Below are 22,261 nucleotides of genomic sequence, written 5' to 3'. Positions count from 1 at the left end.
AGCCAACATCTGTTAATCTAGAGAGCATCTCTGGAAGGGCTATTTGTTCATTCATATTTTTGGCCATGGAAATGACTTACAGGACAAATGGAAACCAAGTTTGGTTTCAAAGTGCTTAACATTGGACTACTGTGCCTGCATTCACGGTGGATCAATATAAGGCAGTTTTTGAGTTTATGTTCAATAATTTTTATGATAGCAGAGGAGAAGAAAAAACTAATGTACCAAACATGAGATCTATAAAATTATGAGTTTTTTCTCTTTTGCAAGGTTGAGAATATTCTTATCTAATATTCTCTCAAAAATATTTGGAGGAAATCAATAAAGGAAAACATGGTGATGAATAACAGTACACTAAATTTGGTCAGTGTGTTTTTTTAAATGTTTCAGATAATATTCTGCCTTTATTTTTTTGCGATTCTAAAATTACTCTCTTTTCACATCCCAATTTTCTAACTAATTCATATTACTTATCTAACTATGCTGACAGTATATGTGGATGAAAATTCAAGAGAAAAAAGTAACACGGAATTTAAAATGGCATCTAGCTAAATGATGGTCCATAAATTATTGGAGTGATTGACTGGCTCATTTATTCATTTAATCAGGAGGAAGATATTTATTGAAGACTTACTCTGGGCCAGGTTTTGGTCTATGATTTGGAGATGGTGCTAAAAACAAGATAGATAAAAATTTTCTCCTCAGTGGATCTTATACTGTAGTAGAAGAAATAGACAGTAAACAAATTAGTATATAATTCTCAAATTTTCATTAAAATATCATGGAACAAACCAGAGAAGAAGAGCAATGAAAACTTGAAACATAGAACACGATGACTTCAGGGAAACCAGTTTTGGAAGAAATTTTATTAATTTTAAGGTTGATAGAAAAAGAAAAAAAGAGTATTCATTTCTATGCTTCACCTCAAAAAACAGCAAGCTTGACTGCCTATATCAAGACAGTTAAGATATTTCCTGCCTCTCCCATGCCTTCTGTCTCTTAGCCCAAAGACCCCATGATCTACAACCAGTGATCTGTGCAAGACACCTTCTCATTACCTCAGTGATGTTTCTACAAAATCAACTTCCGTTCAGTGACTGCCACTATTATGTACTAATGTTTCATGCAGAATAAAGGTACTAAATGTATTTTTTCAAAAACTTGGGGTCCTATAAGTAAGAAACAAAACTAATTTCATTGTATATGTGACAAGAACAAAACCAAAAATCTCTAAATATTCCAATCCTCCCCCCTGCCCCTTCTAATGAGGAAGAACCCTTTTTCCCCCTGTACAAGACTTTGTTTCTGTGTGTTGGTTTGGGAAATGGATGCTGATAAAAACCTAGAAAAGACCAGGGTATTTTTTTCCTCAGGGCATTTGATTATAAGTTAAAATGTTGCAAGCAAGAGAAGTAGCTTAAATGTTATTTCTTTTTCATGTCACAGGTCAGAGGCTACTGCCCTGCAGCTGATCAGGTGCCTTGCCATCCTCAGAGTGACTTCTAACTCAGATTCTCAAGCAGTCACTACTCTCCACACCCTCTCTCAGTTCACAATGGAAAAAGAGGACAGATGGATAAGCACAGAATTGTTTTCAGAGGTACTACCAGGAAGTGGCATCATTACTTCAGCTCATACCTTCTTGGTTAGAATGTTGTCACATGTCCACACAAAGCTGCAAGGGAGTCTAGCAGTGGGAACCATCTGTGTGGTTATTTACCCAGCTAAACCTGGAAGTTCCATTATTGAAGAAAGAATGGATACATATCAGCAAACAGCCAGGAGTCTATACCTTATTCCAGCTCCGTGACTCCCCTAATATTATTCTGCATTCCTCTTACCACACTCATAGAACCCACACAATCACCTCCACGAATAACAAGGAAAGCCATATCCAGTCACTACTTTTAAAATGTCAACCTCCTCTGTTGGTTCTTTCCAATAAGTCAGTATGTGGTTCCTGGTGTTTTGGTGACCTATAAACCAATAGATAAATTAGCTGCTCCTTCTCTATACACATTAAGCAATAATGGAGAAAGACCAAGATAACTTCAATTAAAAATCTCATTCAGAAAAGCGAATAAAGAGAACACAGAGCAGTCACTTGCCCATAGCAATAATCAAATCCTGCTGAGCAAGTATTGGCATGTAAAATGTGCTTGGTTGCTTCTTGTTCTGGTCTCCAGAGGAACTCCATTGTCCATTTGCTTCTCTGGACCCTTTGTCCATTTTCTTTTATGAACACATTTGAAGTGTGCATTGGAAAATGTGCTCTCCTTGAGGGCTACACAGTTTGTACAATTTGGGGGCACAGGAGTTGCTTTAGGAATCAAACAATTATAGGCATTTTAAATAAGGTTGTGCTTTCCCTGGCAATAAAAAGCCCTCATAATGTAGTAAGTGTATTTGATTTGCTTTCCAGTCAGTTCCATGTGAAAGGAGTCATCAATGCAAATTGTGTCTAGATATAGGTTCTTTTTTTTTAGTGTCAATTTTTAATTACACTAAGTACAGTGTTAATGCTATAATTGTCATTAGGTAATTTATAGTTGAGTGTTGTTAGACTTGTGATGTTATTAAATTGTATTTTTATTCTGTTTTAAAATTGTACTTATTTGAGGGGCACCTAGGTGGCTTAATCAGCTAAACATCTTTTTTTAAAAGAGATTTATTTATTTGAGAGAGAGAAAGTGAGAGAGCCTGAGCAGGGGAAGGGGCAGAAGGAGCAAGTGAGAGAGAATCTCAAGCAGACTCCACACTGGGCACAGAGTCCAATACGAGGCTTGATTTCATGACCCTGAGATCATGACCTGAACCTGAAACTAAGAGTTGGATACTTAACTAATGAGCCACTCATGTGCTCCAAATGTCTGACTCTTGATTTCAGCACTGGTCATGATCTCACAGTCATGTGATCAAGCCCCACTGGGCTCCATGCTAGGCATGGAGCTTGCCTGAGATTCTTCCTCTGCCTTTGCCTACCAACCCCCCCCCCAAAAAAAATAATTTAAAAAATAAAAATAAATAAAAGTGGGTTTTTCTGAGTAATAGACTTGCAGAACAGGATCCTTTTCCAGGCTGTCCTTTTTCTTTTTCTTTTTCTTTTTTTCGTTTTTGCACCTTGCAGCTTTATTGCGATATAATTGACATGTAACACTGAGTAAACTATATTTGTGTTGATTTGACCCTTATGTGTTGTAAAATGATTCCACAGCGTTATGTACCATTCCCTCACTTCATATAATTCTCATTTCTTGCTTGTGGTGAGACCATTTATAATCTACTGTCTTAGAAGCTTTCAAGTATCCAATACTATATTGCTAATTATCATCAGCAAACTGCACATTAGATCCCCAGAACTTATTCATCTTATAACTGGAAGTCTATATCCTTTGGGCAATATTTCCCTAATTCTCCTTAGATACAGTTCTTAAACCTAAAGTCTCTCATTTATTGATCCTGTGCCCGGGTTTACCATCTCCCAGCAGCTTAATAAAATTTCCTTTTATCCATATAAAGAGCTAGGCTTGGGCTGTCATTATTTGTTTTGTTGGCATACGGTCTGCTTTCCAGCTTAACACAACCAACTCCTAATGCGCAACAGTCTGTGTCCTCACCCCACTGTTAAGCCAGTATCATCTATTCTAGGGTGTGTGAGAGCAGCAGACGACTTCCAGTACAAATGTCTGGTTTGGATTGAATATAGTCTAAAGTTTCACAATGTAAGACTTTACATATAACAACTTAAGATAGACTTTTCCTTTTTCAAATAGATCGTGTGGAAGACGGTAATTTAGAACCCTTAGAGCAACATTTCCTTCTTTTACATGAAGTTCCCATTTGGAGGATCAATGAACCAGTTTGCATTGACTTCTAGACAGAAGGAAGATGAAAAGGATAAGGGAGGATGTACTCTTTCCTTTTCAGGACGGTGACCAAGAAGAAGCACATCTGCTCCCATCTCCATGGCTATAATTGACCTACATGGCCCTAGGGAGCTACAAGGAGCATGCAAAATGAAGTCCTTAGGTGGGCAGTAATGTGGTTATTAGCTAAAGGATGGGAAGTCTGTTGCTGCAGAAAGTGGAGGTGAAATGTGGTGGAAATCTGGACCACAGTCAGACTTCATGAAGAACAATCCTGAGTTACCATGAATAGAAATTACGCCAAAATATTACTAGTTTTTATTTCTGGTGGGGGAGGCACGTATGATGTTCATTGTATTCTCTAAGATTTATTTAGACTTTATCCATTTATTTATTTTATCTCTCTACTTTTTAGGGATTTACAAGGATCGTTTAGCACTTAAATAATTCAAAATTATTTTAAAAATTCAATGAACTAAAATCCCACAACCAGGCATTGTAAGAGATGATATAATAAGAGTCATTTGTAGATTTGATGCATCAGATAAGCCTTCAAAGGCCTCTGAGAGAGAATCTCTGTCAGAGGCAGAATTGGAGATGTGTGATAATGAGAGAGAGAGAGAGAGAGAGAGAGAGAGAGAGAGAGATTGTTTGCCAATGATGAACTGCTTTCTTCCTCTTGAGAAATAGTGCCGATTTTAAAGAGTAGAGCTGGGAGAGAAAGAGAGGAAGAGAAAGAGAAAGAGTCAGCAACATAAAAAGTTTAAGCTCAGTGATCTGGAGAAAGGGGTTTTGCTTACTTTGCATATCAATAATTTAAATAATATTATTACATGTTAAGTAAATATATTGCTGCTATTATAGTAAGAAATATTTTGATTATTTCCAGAAATCATGATAAAAGAGGACAATTCTAGCTCAGTCATGCTCCATGAAAATAATTACAGCAGCAAATTGTGTAAAATAATAATGGCATAGGTCCTTGATTTGAAATTGTCAAAAAACATGTTGTTACATTAGTGACAAAAAGAGCTTAATGAGTGCACAGGAAAATATGTTTTGATTTTAAACACTTGAAAAATTCCACTTCTATTTATACTATGAGGGTATTATTAAAACAAACATTCAGATGATGCTAGAGGATCTTACAAAATAGTACTTGGGCATTCTCAGAGGTTTATCTCTTTTTATAGATACATTTTAGCAATATTATTCCTCTAAAGAAAACCAAGTGGTGGCTTAAAAAGGAATATTTTTATCCTTGAAAAATGTGACTAAACTTCCTTTTTGGTAACTAGCGATGAGAATGTATTCTTACTATCTTAAACAACTAGAGTAAAAAAAAATATTGACTGTCTGGTGGGGGTTACGGCATAAAATGTTGGGGAGAATTGAATGATCAAGTTGTAGGTGGTACAGGTGGTAGGTAATTCTGTTCGTATCAGAAACAGAGATGTGGAGACACAACTTCTATTATGCTAACTTTAATGAGCTGAGATCTTATTACCCTCAGTCTTTTTCTCTCTCTTTCTTTTTCCAAGATTCTAATATCCGAGAAAAAGAGCATAATTATCATACATTGGGCCAGGCATCTGTTCTTATATCGCTATGGCCGGAGGGGCAGGGACACTGGCAGCAGCAGGCCTTGTGTATGAGTGCTTCCCCAAGAAGGGGAATCTACTCAGAGTGAAACACTCAATGGTGTGTTAATATACCATAAAATGGAAAGGATAATATATAATAATATAAAGGGAAAGGATAATATATAATATTATAAATTCTGTGAGTTAAATTTCCTTCCAGTAAGATTTGTGAGATAATTAGGAATGATTACTAAATACTACAAATGGGAGCATATCAGTTTCTTACAAATCATTACTAGAATCTTTTTGTCTGCTGTGTCTTTAATTATGCACAATATAAGAGAGAAGCGAGAGGGCCTCATCTGATTCATTTAATTTGTTTGTTGTATTGTTCTGATAGTTAGGAATGGTGGCTAATAAAGAAAGATGTAGGAGAATATTTATAAATTCAGATATTTTCATATTTGGTCAGGGGAAGATTATTTTAGTGAATAGACACAATCAGTAAAAATAGAGATTTTATGACAATTAGTTCCTTGCATATTTCTTGAGTTAGAATGAATAAAATTCTTGTCTGGTACCTGTATAAGCCAGTTATAGCATTTAGAATGTCACTTAGGAAATGGAAAATTTCCATTTATATAAAATCTTTATATCCTGCTGAAGAAACTTGAAAATGTCAATTTCATGCAGTACATCTGGGGAAAATCTGTCTAGGGCATAACACCTTAACTGTCACATAGCGATTATAACTTATCTGTGTAAATAGTAACGAAAACTTTGCAGAGATGCATTGTCTATTAAGACAATTGGTGCTTAGGCATATGGCTATACAGTCACTGGATTGTAGGTCCACTTGGATAGATGACATTCCCTTGACACTCACCCAAGGGTCAGTGGAATTACATTCCCAGTAGCAATATTTTTAAAAAGACATTCAGATGATGCAGGATGTTCAAACATCATTTTCATAAATTTTCCCTTCTTCTACCACATATTTCAGGCACAGGAGAACAGGTGCATTAAACATAGTAACCTCAATAACATTTGCAAAAGGAATTGTTAACAGAAGATACTAAGAAAGGAAAAATATAGAAGGAACTGTCATTAGATAATATCCTGTCTCTGAAGTGAAACTGTAGTACAACAATTAAATAGGAAGGCAGGGATGGTGAGGTGGGTCCCCGAAGAATAGGTCCTGTCTTTAGTTTCTCTGTGTAATATGTAAATGTATATTGTTATACAAAGTTCTGAAAAACCAACTTACGAGCCATGTCATTGTATCAAGTGGCAGGTAACTTGTACTTTGTCTGCACTTTGGTCCTGAAGGGAAGAATTGTGATCTAGAATTAAGATCTTACTTTCAAAGATAACAACCTTCCTCTTCCTTGGATTTCCCTGGGGGATGCTTCCAAATATGGTAGTTACCCAGGCAAATGAGAAGCAGGAGTGTTACATTCATATATTTTTTTCAAAGTATATATAGAGATGTGCAAATATGAAGTGGTTCTTGGATTGACATAAAAGGACTGTAGTTGGTATTATACGAATCTTGAAAAATCTGTCAAGCTCTAGCATATGTGTATTGATGTATTAAATATATATTAATTTTAATTTGATGATACATCTGTGTTTTCTTGCATAGAGAACTGAATGCTCTCTACTCTGTTATGTAGAAGATTTATTCATGATTTAAGGGAAAAGGGTATCTTCGTTGAAATACATCTCATATTTATTTGACTGAAAATGATATAGGTTTCAAGGTAATGAAATTGTTATTGGAATCCAAAGAGAGGATATATTAGGCTTTAAGAAAAGCAGCTGGTAGAGATTAAGTGGCTTCTTCAGTGTCCCAGAACTAGGAAACAGTACATAAAGCATTTGTTCCTAGGTCACTTTGGCTCTAAGACCCACTGAAATGGAAGATTCATAAATATAAGAGCAGTGCCTGCTGTGTTCAGCATTCCTCCCCCAGTACCCATCACAGTGTCAGGACTCAGAAAATAAGGAATGACTAAAGAAATAGTCTAAACACTGTTTTAGTTTAAATAATCCCATTGGAACAAATTGACAAAGTATCCAAAAAGAAATTTAGCAGTGACTAGGTTTTGAAGTTTGGTTGAATAATGCAGGAAAATCTTGGATCACAGGACAGAAAGAAATATGCTCATTTCTGGGATAGTTATAAAAATAGTGAGACCTGACCAAGGCATTCACTGTCTGGACTGATGAGGTGTCTTGTGATTATTAGTTGTGTATTTTCATTTCAGAAATGGCTTGATCTACCTATATCTGATTTACAAACAACCATCAACTACTGCTTTTCAGGAACACGTGACCTATTAGCAACGTTCAACATGTTGAGAAGGTGAGAGGTGTCATTCTGTTTTTTTTTTATAAGATTTTATTAATTTATTCATAGAGACACAGAGAGAGAGACGGAGAGGCAGAGACATAGGCAGAGGGAGAAGCAGGCTCCATGCAGGGAGTCCAACTTGGGACTCCATCCTGGGTCTCCAGGATCACACCCCAGGCTGCAGGCGGCGCTAAACCGCTGTGCCACAGGGGCTGCCCTCATTCTGTTTTCCATACTTGAAAGTCCTCCTCATGAAAGTACAGGATATCTCCCAGGGAGGTGATATAACTGTTTCTGTGGGCCCTATTTCTTTCACATTTGTCCCTTCCCCAAGTTTTTGATTGGATTATTTTCTTAACATGTTTCTCAACCACATATGCTTCAGACTAAAAAATATATATATTTATACTTATATAAATATATATATTTATGTATATAAATATAAATAAATATATTTATACTTATATAAATATATATTTATGTATATAAATATAAATATATTTATGTATATAAATATAAATATAAATATAAATATAAATATAAATATAAATAAATATATATATTTTTTCCTGGATTTCTATTCAAGCCATCTAGTACCACAGTTCCTTACATACATTAATTTTTCTATTCCTTTCCTGAGGGCTGTACCCTTTTCCTTAAAATCCAATTCAATAATCAATACCTGGCTATCAGCACATATACCTGCCACATACTTACTGCATGCTTGTATTCATTTGGAACATCTTGAATATGTATTTTATTCACCAGTTGCAACAATTTTCTATTTTACCTAGTTCTATCAACTATTTGTTTGAATAAAATTGAAATTGGCCATGTTTTGGGGCGCTATGTGTAAACATTCATTATCAACATTTGCAGCTGGGGCATCTCATTCATTGCCTATCCCAATTACAATGATGGTGTCAAACAGCCTCTCTACTCATAATTTCTCTTTTAGTAAATTGGCTGTGTCCTATGAAATCTGAGATCCAAGAATAACTTTATATGGAAAACAAGTATTAACAGCTATTGAAAAACTCCTGCCCTAATGTTTAACCAAATAAGATGTTTTATTAGGATCTGTATCTTTATAGCTCCCTTTTAACAGCTGTAATAAACTCTTTCAAAGCAATATGCTACAAGAGATCAAAGAGCTATGCTCAATTAGAGTCGTTCCTTATTAGCCATAGTCAGAAAAGGAGTAGGAAATAAATCAAAGTGTGTCCGATATGTCCTTTAGTGGACTAAGAGAGTATTGTGTCACTCTGAAATGCAGCTTTAAACCAAATTAAAAGCCCTGTAAGCCCTAAAGCTCCCTCTGCTATGGTAGTAGACCTGCTATGGAGATCATGTCTCGGGTTCTGATATCAATGCCACCTATGGGCTCTTCCTAAGAATTGAGAGATCAGAGATGAGAAGCACATCAACGAAGTCCTAGAATGCAACCAGTTTACTGTCACCAAAGAGATGTGCAGCATAAGTTGACTGTCGTGATTTCAGCTTGAACAAAATAACAGCAGGTTTTGAAGCAGCTGTTGTATATTAGAGGAAATGAGGTTATCAAATGCAGGAAGAGCAGAAAATGATGTAAACTCTGATTTACTGAGAACACCCTCACATCATGAGGCCTGGTGTGAAACCATAGCAGCAGAGCAGTGCAATACACGGCCTCGGTGGGTAGAGTTGATTTCTTTAGAAGGGCTCAAAAAACCATGTTAATTTGCCACCATTCTCCTTTCATCCCAGGCTTAACTGTCCAATCATCTCTGATCACTGGCACTCTTGCAGAATGTAGGTCCTGGTACTATATTTATTGATTTTTTTCCCCTTATATGTTACTATGTATCTACCCATCATTCTCTCCATGTACCTGTCATTCTATCTTTCTCACAACATATCTATGAATTCATATCACTATGATTTATAGTGAAGGAACTGAGTGTTAGATAAATTAGGGAACTTTCTCAAGGAGAACCTGTAATAAGCAGAGGTGATCAGGTTTCTATTCCCATGTGAAAAATTTCTCAACTGTTCTGCCCCATAAATAAAGATGATTACTATTTTGCACCAAATCTATGATTTCATCATTTTCAATTACCACTTCCCTCTCCAACGTTCTCAGAGGGATGACCACCCTATGGGTTTGACTTGATGAAGACAAAGTCAAATTTAACTTGTAGATTGCTAGGGAGGTTTCCTTTTTCATGAAATGTCAACTGCTTGTAGGAAAGGAAACGTGAAATGCCTCCATCTCACTTTAACAATAGAAGGATTTCCAAAAGCCTATGTGGCTTAGGTCCTTTTCCACATTGTTTCTGGTTTTCTCCTAGTTCAGCCCCCCTCTTCCATAAATATGCAAAGGGGACGTTTATCAAGAAAGACAGAATGAAAAAGCTTCCACTCTCTTTCAATGTTCTCATCTGCATCTTGTGAGCTCTTCTACTTTTTCACTATCCATCAATTTGCTTTTATAAAAGCTTCCCAGATTTATCTGGATACTTTTGATACTTTAACATCAAGGATACCACTTAAATTATTCTCCAGAATGCATCAGAATGACAAGGGCCTAACATTTACATAAATCTCACATAGCAGAGGTATGATGAAGGATTCAAGTTCTAGTATTTTACATTAATCAAGAATGAAAGTCATAAAATATTTTAATACTAAAAGGGTTACAGAATACCTTCATGTAATCCTTTTCATAGACATTACTCATGACATGAGAATAGCTCTAACACATCTAAAAAGGAGTGGTATGCAAACCAAACCAGAGAGGCGAGGTTAGTTTGTCAAAGTGTAAAGGAAATGAACAATGTCACAGTAAATGTACCTAAGATAAAAAGTAAAGTCAAGAAAAACATATGTCAAGGAAGGTGTCAGATTTATAGCTAGCCTCCAATTTATAAACAGGTATTCAGTGTAGGTGAATACAATTAATAACTATTTAATTGGTTGTGTGCATTATATCTTGCCTTCAAGATTACATTAGTTCTAGGAGGGCATAATTAAAAATTCCTATCCTTTCAGAACTTAGCATATTGGTTTAAACATTTGAAAAACAATTTTTTAAAGATTTATTTATTTACTTTTGAGACCTAGAGCAAGAGATTGCATGCCTAAGTTGGGGCAGGGACAGAGGCAGAGGGTGAGGGAGAGAGAGAATCCCAAGCAAGACTCCCTGCTAAATGCAGAGCTAGATGTGGGCACAATCCCAGAACCTAAGATCATGACCTGAGTCAAAATCAAGAGTTGGCCACTTAACTGACTGAGCCACCCAGGTGCCCCGACAAAGACCTGTTAAATAAATGTATCTCACTTTAGCTTCCGTGCTCCTTAAAACAGATCAGCTTCTTTCCCACATTGGTTCCCTCTTTCCCAATGTCTGTGCTTTGTTCTCACGACTTCACAAACCTCATCCTACCACTCTGTCCAACCTTTTCCTTCCTCCTCCCCCTCTTTTTAATTTGTAAAATTAAAATGGGAAGACTTTTTCTGGAAAGCACAGTGAGTCTTTTAGTCTTTCCAGGCCACGTGGTCTTCATCACCACCACTTAGCTCTCCTGTTGTAATGGGGAAGTGGCCTTGGTGAGAACCAAATGAGCCTGTCAGTGTTCCAATAAAATTCCATTTGTGGACACAATTTTAGATAAATTTCTTGTGTCTACAAATTGCCTTCTTTTCATTTTTTTTTTCTTTTCAGTCACCTTAACTTGTAGATATCTTTCTTTGGCAGGTCATCCCAAAACAGGCAACCTTCCAAATGGGATCCACTACCCAGAGTTGGCTTGTGACTGGTACAGAGTCAAGTTTTTATCTAGTCTATTTCTCTCTGCCTTGATAGAACATCTCTGCATTTTGTCAACCAACATCTAAATATACTGTTTTAAGACACTTATTTTCTCAATTACTCATAGAACCCATTTAATAGCCAATGTTCTTACTTCACAGTTTTATTAACTAGTATGTATCATTTTTACTCAGTCCATTATAAACTTTTGAAGATAGGGAGCTATCTATATATTTATTTTAATCTTCTAGGATGCATAACAGTATTCGGTAAAGAAGCCACTGAGGCCACGTGTAAAAGCTAGTTAGTGAGAGAGGAACAATTTTCAGCACTTCTTCCTCCCTTGGGCTAAACTGCAGAGGCAGACCGTTCTGGTAGCAGAAGGAGATTCGGGTGAAGACTGTGTTTCATGAAGACCTCTCTCCTCTCTAGGAGCTCTAGTGCACCATTGACCTTTTTACCAAAACAAAAATAAATGGAATCATCCTTAGTGGTGGCCTCTGTGGCCTGATCCAAAGGACACTAGGAGAGAAAATGGCTTTCAGCAGTTCTATCACTGGTAATGTACTGGTTCTGAAAAACACTGTCCTTTCCTTAGCGCTTTGATCCACGAAAAAGATATTTCATAAAGACCTGGGGGAGTGATATTTATATATTGATCAAAATGGGACATCATAACAATACAAGAAAAAACATGGAAATCATTGCTCTAGACTAGTGGTTCACAACTTTTATTGCACATTTGAATCAGTTCTGGAGTGCTAAAAAAACCCACAAGCCGGCATTCAGGCTACCTTGCGAGCAATTAAACCAGACTTTCTGGAAGTGGCACCCTCTTATTACCAAGTAAGTTTTCCCACTCTCCACAGATGATGCTACCATGTAGCCAAGTTGGAGAACCCCTGCTCTGCATCCTCTTGTAAAATGCACTCCTTTACGCAGGAAAGATAACAAATGAAACTACTTTTATTTTGATCTAATGAATTAATCACATTGGCATCCATGCGGGGGAGGATGAAAAAATAAATCACATGTTCTGAGGTAGCGGTCAGGAAAATAGGGATGAAATAGAAAAATGGCTGAGAGGGAAGTATGGATAAGTTGAATATGCCTCTTATAAATATTCTTCTGTATTAGTTATTCAAGACTTCTCTGAAAACCAAGAACAAATAACATTTATATAACCGAACAAGCCCTCTTGTGTTGTATTAATCATACTCGTAATTTCTGTAAATTGATGCTTTGACATCTACTGAATGGTCACTAGCTGTTCCCAGGAAGATGCTGGCTCACCCAAAAACACCTGGAGACTTTCCATAGCTCAAAACCATAGCTTTAACAGTCACAGTGGACATGAACTTCACAGGCACACTATTTTCAAACATAACTAATCAATCCTAAACCTGTTTAGTCTGCCTTGCTCATTGCTTCCCTTGAAAACAATAAAGGTGCTTACCCACATAGGTTTTCTCCCTCTGACTCATTTTAGATTTTAGTGCTTTACTTGAGTGACCCTGTGCGGCTGCAGTGTTCTCCCCCAGGGAGCTGTGGATATAGAAAAACTGTAAAACTCTGCTTTTTCTCTTGATCTGCTTCTGGCCTCACCAAACCTAAGTCAAGGTAAGAAGGTTAAAACAGGGAACTAGTGGTGTTTGAGAAAATTGTACCAACAGAAATAAATCCTTGTACTACAAAAAAATCATCCAGTCATGAAAGTCTCACTCCACAAAGGGTGCAGCTTCTGCATACATGTGTCCTTGTATTAATGCTACAAGCTTGTTCTTCTTAGAACCTTTTAAAATTTTGTTTCACTTTTTTAAAAAAATTGCATTTCCAGACAGCTACCATCTGCTTGTTAAATTCGGATTTTAAGGTTTTACATTTCACTTCTTACAGGTGAAAACTTGATGTTAGAATGGAGAAGGCGTAACAGGTATAGTTTTTCTTAATGGGAACTGACATACCATTGATTAGAATTTATTGCTGTTTTACTTTGATAAATGCTTGAGAGGCTATTATTTTTTTGTTGTTACACTTTGAATACTTTTTTCTTTCTAGTGTATTGTGACCATTTTTTTTCTCCTGGTAGTTTGGATGTTATATATTAGGGCAAAGAGTAATCAGCTTGTCAGTTTTTGAGAAATGGATTATACAAACACAACAGTTGCCCCAAATTTTTAACATTTACCTCACATGAGGACCTGCATTTTATATAGAAAGTCTAGCAAATTGTAATGATGATGAATTTGAATGTGAAATATCTTCCAATTTTTTGAAGGAAGTTTTTTTTTTTACAATATTATAAAAGACAATACATTGCCACAGTCATACCTTTTTGGCTACTATGGGATTTTATTATAATAAAGTGTATGGGGGGTGCCTGGGTGACTCAGTCAGTTAAGTGTCTGACTCTCGGTTTCTGCTCAGGTCATGATCTCATGGGTGGTGGGATGGACATCAGGCTTCACACTCAGCAGGGAGTCTGCTTGAGATTCTTCCCTCTGCCCCTCCCCCTACTCACTCTCACACAAACATACTCTGTCTCTAAGATAAATGAAGAAATCTTAAGAAACAAGAAAGTGTTTGGTAAGTTGGCACAATAATAATGATAGCTAACATTTATTGAATACTTGTTATCTACTTGGAGTGATTTTAAGGTCCTTACATGGTTTAATTAATTGAATCCAAACGTTATTATTTTAAAGTGGATAAAACAGAAACCCAAGGGTTTAAGATAACTTCCCAACATCAACCACTACTTAGAACTTCAGGAATTGAAGCCATTTAGTTTGACTCCACACTTTCAAGCACGACAAAGTACTACCTTCTGGTGTAAGTCATTTAACAGTGATTATAATCCCAACATCTGATTTCATAAAACAGGCAAAAATCCTTTAATTAAGACGAAAAAGATATTTAAACATTTTTTCATTCATATTATCTATATTTCAGGATCAGGGCTGAGATTCCCACTTTGCTACTACAGACCCAATCAGCATTAAGCATATAAGACATTGCTTTTTGAACATTCAAGACTTGAATTAAAAAAAAAAAAAAAAAAAAAAAAAAGACTTGAATTATTTTGTATGCTAATGAGGCATAGAATTCACAGTAAAGTAAGGGGAGCCTGTAAATTACTTTAGGAATTCAAGAAAAATGAATGAGTTTATGGTTAGGGTACATTGACTTATATCCAGGAAACTGTTAATTCTCTATTTTTCGACTCCATTAGAAAAGTCTCAACAAATGCTTTTCCAGTTTAGGTAAGAGGCAGACTAAAGAAATTACCTTTGGAAATACAGAAGTTGGACTCTCATACAGGGAAATTTCACAGTGCCCGTGTAGAACACTGAATTATAAACTGAGAGCTCTAGACACTGTTCTTATTATGTCATAAAGTAACCTTGAAATACGTAAATATCAGAAAACTAAAGTCCATCAGAGTGAACAGTGGCATGGACAAGGAAAGAAGTTAATAATGGGGATGGGAATGCTCCTCAGGTCTCAATTGCTTGAATTACGATGTAAGTCTTCTCCTTTACATCAATTAGAGCAAACAAACAATCAAAAATTAAGTTTAAACCAAAGAAATGAAGTGAAATATGTTAGAAGTCATGTTAGAAATAATCACATTTTATCATAAGGAACATCAAGAAGATCACAAGCTTCTGTGATAGCCAGTTTTTGTTAGGTACTTTGTTTTGAATGCAATGATTAATTTTAAAAGGCTCATCTGCATGAGGAAGGACCCTAGTAAATCCTCTGCTTTCATATAAAATTGCTCTTAATTTTATCTAACTACAATCGGGACATTTTCTGCACAGTACTAATTATTATGTTCATCTAGTGAAATAGTTTGGGTTGTCAGCTTGACATTCTTTGTAAATTTTCTTTTCAATTTTTGATAAGGAGGATTCAATGTCAATATCTGCTTGAAACCATAACTCTATTTCTTTTCTTGCAATATTTGAGCAGACCCAATAACTGTGCCATAAACATTTTATTGAACTGAGGCATGACAAGATCTTTTTTTTTTTATTATCAGCTGTTAACATTCTTGTCATATTTAATGTTTCACCTGGGAGTTGGCTCTCAGTCAGGGTCCACTCTTCTGTGTGTCTACCTTTCAACCTTGATGCAAAACTAATGACTTCTTATTATCTCAGTCATAAATGAATCTTCAAAAGACATTAGGGACTCTTTGTAATCCTGTTAAAGATTTCTGGCGAGGTAGGTATTAACTGTGCAGTTTGTTCTGTTGAGTTTAATGGCTTCAAGCATTATTTTAATAACACATGCCATTTTGCTAAAAAATATCAGAATTCGTTTTTTCTTTCAGTAGTATTCAAAGTATGATCATTTATATAATTGAAGCATCTTTATTTGTAGGTTATGTTCCAGGCTTCCAGGCAACATTTTGAAAAGATTCTCCTTGTTCTTGGAGCTGCAAACATCCAGGAGGAAATCCCTGCTCAGTATGCAGTATTTTATGATATGCGTGTCTTTGTTCTTCATAACTTCAAAACTTTAAATAAACGTTACTGGTTTATCGTATGTTTAACTACAAGGGTTATATTTTTCCCAAGATCCATGACGTTATATAAACATGTAGATGAAGTACAAAACTTGCGTGGGAATGACATACATCAGCTTTATTTATTTAAAAAATGTTCTGCAGCAAATATGCAAAATATTAGCATCTATTAAATATAACCATGGATACAGGGTGTTAAATTGTGTTCTGTTTATTGGGGAAATGGAGATAAAGTTAAATGAAGATATAGATTTCGACCTAAATTTCTTCCTTCACCTTTATCTTCTCTGTTTTCCTTAATATTTGTATATACCATACATCTTATCACTCTTTTCGAATTATTTAGTGTTGATCATTTGATTCACCTTCCTAAAAAAAAAAACAGTGTCTTTATACTTCTCATATGTCTCATAATAATTCTTATAATTTGGGACAAACTCATGATGGTTTTTAAATTTTATTTTAATGTAGCTGAGAGCAAATCCAAATATCAAATATAATAGTTGAAAATTTTATTTCTTCACTTAAGATTTTACCTGGAGTCAAATTTTTATGTTGCCCATCTCATCATATGTTAAAATACCTATCATACTGGAGGCTACTATTTCTTCTTGTTCATACCTGTCATCACCTATAAGTTATTGTAGATCATAAATGTACACATAAGCAGGTCTGATTATTGGTGAGGTAGACATTGGTATGGAAAATTACCTTCATGTCCTTTCCTCATCTTTGGGGAATTTTCTCTTAATGGCAATTGTTCAATGCCTCATCCCATCGCCTTTCATTGACATTGGTTTGCCTTTCTTTGACAATCCTGACCTGCTTTTATTTGCTGAGATTTTGCATGGAATTTGTGAAATATCTATCAACAACAAATTATGTGTTTAAGTATGGGCTACGTGCCTGGCATTATTTGGTACTGGGATTATAACTGACTTGAAGATTTAACCTTGGCCCTCTTATAATTGCAACAAGGGTACTTGCTGCTCTTAACTCTCCAAGTCCACACCCCAGATTTTCCCAATAGGTAGCATAGTTTTTGCCTTGACCCAGTTACATGACTTGAAAAAGCCAGAGCTTATGAGAGTCATGGGTGATTTCATCTTTGGGAAAGGATCGGTTCCTGTGTTTTCATTCTTGGGAAAGGATCAGTCTTTGCACCGTTATGTTTATGATTCCAGTTACATACCACGGGAGGGAATTTAGTGGTTAAGATCTGAAAGGATCAGCCAGTTGTACGGAACACAAGCCAGGGGACTTCTAGCCTAACAACTATCCATGGGTACTTACAGTGAGATTGTTTCTCTGGTCCAGACATTGATCCTTGGTGTTCATTCATTGAAGGAAGCCCTTTTCCACATTCTGTTTCTTGATCACTGACTCAGATGCTTCTTTGGCTTCAGAGCCACTCTCCAACTAGCATCTAAAGGGATATAGGGCTTCCAATTTACAAGAATAAGAGGCTTCTGTGCCAGTCCCCCTCCTCCAAGTTCTTCTCTAAATCCACTTTCCATTACTCTATCTTGGCCAAATATATGTGTTTCAGTGAAGTTTTTGTATCAGGCATAAACTTTGAAGAAATAGGCTTTTTATATACCAATACTAACTTATATTTGTAAGAAGTTATATAAGGTTGCCATTGGTTAAAGAAAGCACTCCAATAAAAAGTCTTTCAATTTTAGGAGGGATTAGTTCCTTAAAGATATTCCCAGAGCAGTTTCTCAAGGCTGAGTGATAGGCCTGTGAGACAGTTTTGTTCACATAGACCTTAGATATTTCCTAAGATGTGGAACAAAGACATTATGTAACTTACAGGAAATGTAAGTTATGCCTCTGGATCTGGTTTTGAGCACCTACCATGTGAAAAGCACTTCGGGAGGCACCAGAGTGCAGAAGTAAGCAGAGTAGGTATGCTTCTCCCACTCAGTATACTTATGTTTGGATTAACTCTACTACCTACCACTTGTGAGACTCTGGGAAAATTACTTAACCTATTTGATTTCTCACTTGTTAAAAAAGGAAAAAAAGAGTAATCCTAATACCTACTCTATCAAATTCATAGGTTGTTTTGTGAACCATGTTTGCTAACATGTCTGAAAATACTTTGTAACTATAATGTGCCAAACTCTAAGTATTCACATATATATATGTCTGTGTATATAAAAGATTTTGTTTAAGTAAATTCTATACCAAATGAGAGGCTCGAACTCACAACCTTGAGGTTAAGAGTCACACGCTCCACTGACTGAGCCAGCCAGTATTCATCTTTAAAAAAAAAAATTATAGGGATCCCTGGGTGGCGCAGCGGTTTGGCGCCTGCCTTTGGCCCAGGGCGCGATCCTGGAGACCCGGGATCGAATCCCACATTGGGCTCCCGGTGCATGGTGCCTGCTTCTCCCTCTGCCTGTGTCTCTGCCTCTCTCTCTCTCTCTGTGACTATCATAAAAAAAAAAAAAAAATTATAGTAAAACACTTTTTCTGAAAACAATAAGAAATTTAACAAGAAAGAAAATTGAAGATAGCCTAATGTTGAAACAGGGTAGGTAATGAGGAACCCCGCTTGCTTTTGCCTACCTATTTCTAATATACAGGTGGATATCACTAGTAAAAATATTTCTTACCATTGGGAAACCTTGGCTACCTTAGTCGTTAGAGCATGTGACATTTGATCTCAGGGTTGTGAGTTCAAGCCCCATGTTGGGTGTAGTGCTGACTTAAAAATAAATAAAAATATTTCTTACAATTATTGTATGTAAATTATATTCCTATCTTAAACTAATTAAGAATGTGCTCCCAGGATTGAATGGACTAAGCCCCAAGAACGAATTCACAACCGATGGAGACGAAGTCAGCAGAAATGCTCAAATCATTAACCAGTGTAAGAATTCTGATTTTGTTAAAAGAAACTTTATAAGATAGACTAAAGGAATTTAATAACATTTATGCAACAAGTTTCTCAAGATTTATGTATAATGCATGCTTATTCTGGTTTTTGTCACAGGAAATGATAAGCTTTTATGGCTCTCACCCCTTTGTCCAAGGGATGACTTAACTTTTATTGCACAGTTTGTCTCTGAGAGTTATCAATGACACAAGAAGGTGACTAGATAAACATCAAACACAGTTGATAAAGATAACTTTAATTACCTCACTAGGGGGTTTGAACTAGTTAATTATGGGATTCTTTTTCTAAGTAAACTCTACATATTAAGATACCTAGTTGATCTCAGAGGAATTTAAAAATAACTTGTATGAAAGGCACAAACAGTGGCAATTTGGGAATGTAAATCAAATTGCAAAACAGATATGTTTCCTAAATCTGAGAGTATTTTTGGACTCCTTTGTTTTCTTCTTTTTATAAATAACCTGCCATTTGTATCCAAGGGCATTTCTATTCATCCTTGTGTGGGTGGCATAATTACACAGAACACTTCAAGTAAAAATCTTTATATAAATGTTAGGTTACAATCAAAACTTGATGTCATCTACAGTCAGTCTGATGAATATACTTGTATTAAATGTCAGAAATAGGCTATAATGTTCTATTTCTAAAAATAGGATCTAATAAAGTAAAAAATTAAGCTTGTAATTAAGAGCACAGATATTCCTTATTCTTTGTCTTCTTACTGGGTAACTAATTCAGGTGACACTTAAGAGTCTTGACAAACAAGTTTTGAAGTTTCCCCCTCTCTCCCCTTGGGGTCATAAAATAAATGGGTGCTGTCTGCAAAGCATATTTAGAAAGAAATAATGTCTTTCACACCTATCAGATCTCACATGTTCAGTACTTATCTTCACTTCTATGTTATTGAAAATATGGTCCTCTTTCTGGAGAAATGACTTATTTTTCATCTCCCCAAACTAAAATGTTAAATTTCCTTTAAGTCTCTGATCAAGAAAGTCATCAATATTTACTGCTTGAGTATTTTATTGCCTGATACTAGGTACCATAGAAGACCCAAAAATTATAGGACAGTTTTTGCCCTGAAAGAGTTCTGTGAGAAGAGGAATCCCATCTTGCACTTGTCTGAACTCGTATTTAGCTAATATGTATTGATTTGACTTGACATGAAATTGAGATATAATAATGTATCAGTGCCAGATACAATGCTGAGTTTTATGATGAGATGTATTAGAAATTGTATTATGTATTAGAAATTGTGTTGATGAGATTATATCCATATTTACATATTTCTTATTTTTATTTTATTTTTTTATGCCTTATTTTTTTCATATTTCTTATATTTTTAATGCAGAAGCAATGCATATTCTTTTAAGAACATCTTATAACTATTCCTGTGTAGGATATTTGATATCCTGTGGACATGAAATTCCTATAGAACCTATCCTTGGTTCTTTGTCCTAAGATAGGATGATTTTGTAAATATATCAGTTATATCTACCTTTTCTTTTTAAAGATTTTATTTATTTATTCATGAGACACAGAGAGAGAGGCAGAGACACAGGCAGAGGGAGAAGGAGAAGCAGGCTCCATGCAGGGAGCCCATCGGGAGACTTGATCCTGGGTCTCCAGGATCATAGTAAGGCTGAGGGCGGCACTAAACCGCTGAGCCATCTGGGCTGCCCTATATCTACCATTTTTCGAGTCCCCACCATGTGACAGTGTAAAAGATGTTTTTGTACATTTTTTCCCTCAATCTATATGAGAAAACTAATCTGTTAGGGATTTATCCTTCTATAAGTGAGGAAACTGAAAGTCCAAGAGCTTAAGTAACTTGCATAAGATCATAAAGCTACTCAGTAACTTTTCTGCCTGATTCTATGAATCTGTAAGTTGATATATTTCATAAATTCTAAAATTCTTACCAATTATCTCTTGAAATATTGCTTCTGACTCATTTCTTTTTCTTTTTTCTTTCTGAGCTTCAGTTAAACATATGCTGGCACTTCTCATCATGCAGTCAATGCTTCTTACCCTCTGTTTATATAGTTCTTTTTTCCCTTAAAATATATTTTGGTTCATTTCTTCTAAGCTAGTTGCTAAATTCACTACTTCTCTGTAATTTTTTTTTTCTGTTTGTTGCCATCTCTGTCCAATATGTTTTTTTGTTTAAACATTGGTTGGTTTATCTATAGAAGTTGTTTCTGTTTCTTTTTCAGATCAGCTGTCATTAAATTTAGAATTTTCTGTTATCGATAGACAATTTCAAACTTTTTATTTATTTAAACAGAATAAGATGGTTGTTATCTAATATTTGATGATCCCAATACCTAACGTTTGTGTGAGTCTGTGTCTAATGCATATTTTTGTATTCATTCTTGCTCATGGTGCCTTCGGTGCATGGCTGTCTTTAAGTGTGCTAATATTTGCCTTGGGGAAAATGTTTGTGGGGATTCTTCAAAGCATAAGATGAAAGTATATCTCAGGGAAGATCTGAAAGTGCCCTTACCAGAAATCTGGGAGCAAATACAAGATAGAAACCCTTTAAACCAAGTTCAGAGCTTGTGCTTCCCTGGCTCACTGAGCCTTGCATATCTCAGCTGCATGTTCTTCTGTAGTGCACTGTGCTTGGCAGTTTATCAAGGGAATTTTGTGTTTGTTTCATTTCCTTTGGTTCTTCATGTTGTTTTCAGAGCTCATCAGATGTCTCTACCCTGCCATGCACCAGAATTGTGGGAGGTGTGGGGATACCAGTTCTGGTTAACATTCCTTTAGATGGTGTAGATTTGGGGGAGTTTCCATTTACTGTGAGACAGTATCACCTGTATGGCTTCTTACCTACAATGGCCCAATGAGGCCACAGATCACTCTACCAGATTGACAGATGGACACCCTAAGGACAAAAGCAATGTCAACACTCTGATATATCACTTACCCTTCTGGATTTAGGTGTTATTTCTCAGAACTTGCCTGGATAGTATTCCAATATCTTTTCAGCTCCTCTGTGCTTTAATATTCATGAAAAAAAAATATGTTCTTATGTAGTATATTAGTTGTTTTCACATAACTTAGCTCTTTGTACCAGAAAAGAAATTGTCCTACCAGTTTCCAAGGCTGGGATTCATAACTGATCTGCTTATAGGTTACTGTGAATATCCTATTATTTTCCTTTAATACTTCATGCCACCCACTATAATGGTTGAATATTTTTACTGATAAATCCACAT

This window comes from Canis lupus, chromosome 38 (assembly GCF_011100685.1).
Source record: "Canis lupus familiaris isolate Mischka breed German Shepherd chromosome 38, alternate assembly UU_Cfam_GSD_1.0, whole genome shotgun sequence".
NCBI lineage: Eukaryota > Metazoa > Chordata > Mammalia > Carnivora > Canidae > Canis > Canis lupus.
The sequence above is the reverse complement of the archived record's forward strand: the minus strand, read 5'-3'. Positions refer to the sequence as shown.